This window comes from Argentina silus (assembly GCF_951799395.1).
Source record: "Argentina silus genome assembly, chromosome: 7".
Classification (NCBI taxonomy): domain Eukaryota; kingdom Metazoa; phylum Chordata; class Actinopteri; order Argentiniformes; family Argentinidae; genus Argentina; species Argentina silus.
This window is the reverse complement of record NC_139661.1, coordinates 17,480,632-17,485,631: the sequence shown is the minus strand read 5'-3', so window position 1 is coordinate 17,485,631 and position 5,000 is coordinate 17,480,632. Positions and strand designations below refer to the sequence as shown.

The 5,000-nt window shown below is 46.7% G+C and overlaps 1 protein-coding gene across 4 annotated transcripts in view; it reads left to right on the top strand.

The window, feature by feature from the left end:
* The window catches only part of trpm3 (transient receptor potential cation channel, subfamily M, member 3), a gene marked incomplete at both ends in the record, with an annotated part of 120,820 nt that overhangs the window by 20,366 nt on the left and 95,454 nt on the right, over window positions 1-5,000 (top strand). The window lies entirely within an intron of this gene.

Sequence of the window (5,000 nt, the reverse complement as noted above, 5' to 3'; positions counted from 1 at the left end):
CTACAGACTTACATAAGCTGATGCAATTCACAGCCTGTTATAACCCAGTGATAGGCCGTGTATAACAGGGAATGTGATATAAGTGTGATTACAGAGATCTTGTCTCTGTGCTGCTCAGTGTTCTTTGATCTCTGAGCATCAAAGTGTGTCAATGTCGCTATATGGTGTAAAACCAAGCCAGAGAGTGTGTGTGTGCATGCGTTATATTTGCATCAGTACATTTGCATTTGTATAGCTCAGTTAATTAAGTGCTATTGTAATAATTGATGGGCTCGTTTAATTTAGTGTGTGTGCGTGTGCGTGTGCGTGTGCGTTTGTGTGTGTGTGTGTGTGTATTGACGTGAGATCTTATTTTGTGTGTGTGTGTGTGTGTGTGTGTGTGTGTGTGTGTGTCTGTGTGTCTGTGTGTGTATGTGTGTGTGCCTCTGTGTGTGCGTGTGTGTATTGACGTGAGATCTTATCTTGTGTGTGTGTGTGTGTGTGTGTGTGTGTGTGTGTGTGTGTGTGTGTGTGTGTTTGTGTGCGTGTGTGTGTGTGCGTGTGTGTGTGTGTGTGTGTGTGTGTGTGTGTGCCTGAGAGGTTTTATAATCACTGATGGGGTGTGATCCCTCTCAGGAGATGACAGAGTGTCAGTGTAGGTTCAGAACAGGCCGGTCATTAGACACTTTCTCTGTGTACCATGATTTTAGCCTTATAACCTGCCCACCATGCATTCTCAAACGTTTGTGTGTGTGTGTGTGTGTTTGCGTACGTACACTTGTGTGTGTGTGTGTGCGTGTGCGTGTGTGTGTGCGTGCACGCGTGTGTCTTCACACGCGTCTGTGTGTGTGTGTTTAATAGGAATACTATGTTTACCATGCAAGAATGTGTGCTTAACACATTCTGTGTGTGTGTGTGTGGGTGTGTGTGTGTAGGTGTGTTTGCATGTGCATTTTTTTAAATATGTGAGGCACTCTCAGTGATGTGCAACTGATAATGTACACCCTGTATGCATCTATCTCTACGTGGGAATCCCTATGAGGCTCTTAAAACCTGCATCCAAACAAACAACACACGCTCTCCTCTCAGATCTCATCCCTCTCCCACACACACAACACTTCAATATGCTCTGTCTCACTCAAACAAACTGCAAGACACTTTTCTGAATGATTGACTTTGACGGAATGTGGTCTCAAGGCTTGGTTCGGGACTGTTCGACTCTTCAGTGTTTCTATTGGCTGAGGAGGCCAGCTCTGAGAGACTGAGGTGTCCTCAGCTGTTGTCATGGAGGTTCCTAGTGGGAATAAAGGGAACTCGGTAATGTGGTTAGAGGTATAATGTGTTTCGTTGTCCCCCACAATGGCATCAGGGAGGGGACTGTGGCTCGCTCTCTGTCTGTTCGTACTGTATGTTTGTATGTTCGTATGTTTGTAATATCTCAGACATCACTGGGACAATGTTGACGAAACTTGGGTGAATGATGCATCTTGCCATAGAGATCCAGCATTTACACAATTACATTGATTGGCCCATAGTGAGTGAACAACTGAAATTCCGAAATGACACTGATTGGGCCGAGGGGGATGCTCCAGTACAGTACATAATTCATGGGGGACACCATGTTTACTGTAGACTGGTTTATTTTGTGGGGTTGTTAGAATATTAGTTCTAATCTCAAGCATAGTTGCAACATTGTTGACTCATCCTCCTTTGTAGCGTTGACAGAATCTGGTAGCAGGACGTCATTATAGTAGTGTGTGAACAGGCAGTCCCTGTATGGAACCTCAGGTGCTTCTAGAATCCACCAGTGCCCACTTCTAGAATCCACGAGGTCATACAGACCTTCTCCCTATACAACCGCCACTGAATGTCACCACAAAGTCACACGCGCAACCGAACATGCTGCCACGTCACAGCCAAGCGTGATGACTGAACGAGAGCCAGTTAATCAAAAAGCCATTACCACCCTCATCATGTGTCGCTACGGTAACCACCCACCACGTGCCCTTTAAGCCTGGATGACAAGCCCAGGCAGCAGGGATGGATGAGAAATATCTGACGCACAAATAAATATCGATCCTTCAATGATTGGTTATCTGGAATGATGAACGCAGAGGCCTTGACCTTGCGGTAATGATATCAGATTAACTAAGACCACTAAGGTCCACACAAAGGACATCAGACTGCCTGACCTGGTGTTGTGGTTCTGTTATTGCTCTTGGTGGAGGTTATTGCTTTGGTTTTTAACCTGCCCAGTCTATTCATTACTGAGCTCTGGCCCAAGTGGATGTATAGGTCATCCTTACTATGGAGGATAAATGTCTGTCAAGTTTTTTTGAGAGAAAGAGATGAATTTTAGAGAATTCTTTGAGATGGTAATTTAATAAATGTGTACGATGATTAATCATGGGCCTAAACTGGCAATGAATCAAGTTCCCTGACAAGAGTTTTCAACAAGTAATTAAATTCTCCATTATAATACAGTTTCCCTCTCAACCTTTAAAATGGCAAGCAATTGGTCAAGTGTCTGTTCCCAGAGAGAACAATGATTCTATTAAGAGGAACAATAAGTGTTTGGTGAATTAGAGAAAATAAACAGAGGGGAACTAAAGGTTATCACCCTACATTTCTCCAACTATCAACTAGAACTGTCGATACTCATCAACTTGCCATGGTTAAGGTTAGGGTAAGAGTTAGGGTTAGTGGATAGTTAGTTGAACAGTTTCTGGTGGTTAGTTGAACCATGAAACCATCTATAGAGAGACTCTCTAAATGTAGTGTTCCCCATCTTTTACTGCCTACAGTCTTCCCCAGACAGGTAGCCTGTGTGAGTGAAGCTTTCTAAATTATTATTGACATGTCCTCCTCACTGACACCCCAGACAATCCTTTTAGAGGATGGACCATTGACCGTCTGTGACAGATGGCCCTGTAAAAAACTGTGGCACACAGAAGTACAATTGAACTGAAAGTCTGAAATTGAATATCTGTCCCCTTTCATCTCCTCACTGAGAACTCATCCTCTGTCTAGATCATCTCACCTCTCGCTCTCTCTCTCTGTCCTCCTCCTCTCTGTCCTCCTCCTCTCTGTCCTCCTCTCTGTCCTCCTCCTCTCTTTGTCCTTCTCCTCTCTCTGTCCTCTCTTTGTCCTCCTCCTCTCTTTGTCCTCCTGCTCTCTTTGTCCTCCTCCTCCTCTCTCTGTCCTCCTCCTCTCTCTGTCCTCCTCCTCTCTCTGTCCTTCACTCTGTCTTCCTCCTCTCTCTGTCTTCCTCCTCTCTCTGTCCTCCTCCTCTCTCTGTCCTCCGCTCTGTCCTCCTCCTCTCTCCTCCTCCTCTCTCTGTCCTCCTCCTCTCTCTGTCCTCCGCTCTGTCCTCCTCCTCTCTCTGTCCTCCTTTCTCTGTCCTCCACTCTGTCCTCCTCCTCTCTCTGTCCTCCTTTCTCTGTCCTCCACTTTGTCCTCCTCCTCTCTCTGTCCTCCGCTCTGTCCTCCTCCTCTCTCTGTCCTCCTCCTCTCTCTGTCCTCCGCTCTGTCCTCCTCCTCTCTCTGTCCTCCGCTCTGTCCTCCTCCTCTCTCTGTCCTTTGCTCTGTCCTCCTCCTCTCTTTGTCCTCCTCCTCTCTCTGTCCTTTGCTCTGTCCTCCTCCTCTCTCTGTCCTCCTCCTCTCTCTGTCCTTCGCTCTTTCTTCCTCCTCTCTCCTCCTCCTCTCTCTGTCCTCCTCCTCTCTCTGTCCTCCTCCTCTCTCTGTCCTCCTCCTCTCTTTGTCCTCTGTGTATCTACATTCCCTACTCACCCTCTTCTGTTACGATATCTTCAGTTCTCTATGTCTTCTCCTTTGATTCTTCTGCCACCCTCTCAAGTCCTCCCTCTCCTCTCCTCCCTCTCTTCCTTCCTCCCGTCTCTGCTGGAGAGGGAGAATCAGATAGTGTGTTAATCATTATAGAATTGTCTTCATGCCCCCTGGAGTGGCACCACAAGTGTGAAATTCCCTCCCACCTCCGCTCCCTATCTTCCACTCTCGGTGGTTCTCTTGTCCATTCTCTCTTTGTCTCTCTCTGTCTCTCTCTCTCTCTCTCTCTCTCTCTCTCTCTCTCTCTCTCTCTCTCTCTCGCTGTCTCTCTCTCTCTCTCTCTCTCGCTGTCTCTCTCTCTCTCTCTCTCTCTTGCTGCCTCTCTCTCTCTCTCTCTCTCGCTCTCCCTATCTTTCTGCCTCTCTCTCCCTACTCCTCTCTCTCTCTCTCTCTGTCTCTCTCTCCCTCTCTCTCTCTACCTCCTATGCCGCATGAACCTGAGCCTTTCAACGCCAAAGATAACGCTCCGTCTTATCCAAAATGCAAGGCGAGGGAGGGAAGCCCGCCAAGGAAATAAATATATATCGCTCTAAAGCCCAAAATAGATTTGCATAACATAAATCTGCTGCAGTGTTATATAGCTCCTGGGGTGGGAAAATCTGGGAAGCTCTGAAGGAGGATAGTCTTACACAATACCTCAAATGCATCTTACTCACACTGTAGCTGTTCTCTAGAGCGCTGTTCCCACACCGATGCTTGTGTACTGTATGCTGATTGGTTTACTCGGGTCCGCGTACACACATTTAGCGATCTTGTCTCGCTAGAAACTCCGCCGAGGTTGCCATGGGGAGATCACTCGTGGGCGATTCGAATCCTCTACTCATAGCGTGAGGCAGTTTTGGTGGCGCTGCACATGGAGCATGTTTGAGGGTTCGAAGAAAGGCCTATAGGTGGCGCTCTCAGGGTAACTGTAGCCTATATATGAGTAAGTTAGGTACTTATAGCCCATATAGGTCAAATCAGGTCAAGATAGCTTGCCAGCAGCTGTATGTTAATAGTTACGTAATAGCTGCCAACAGTTCTGCTACGGTTGTTGATGTCATTTTTGTGACAGCTGTTAAAGGTTGTGTTGGTTGAAACCCTCTGGAACAGTTTTTTGAAACAGCCCATTCATTCTCTAAACCATACAGACTAACGGTCTCACATCCATTGAGAATGTTTGTTGTCATAGTACA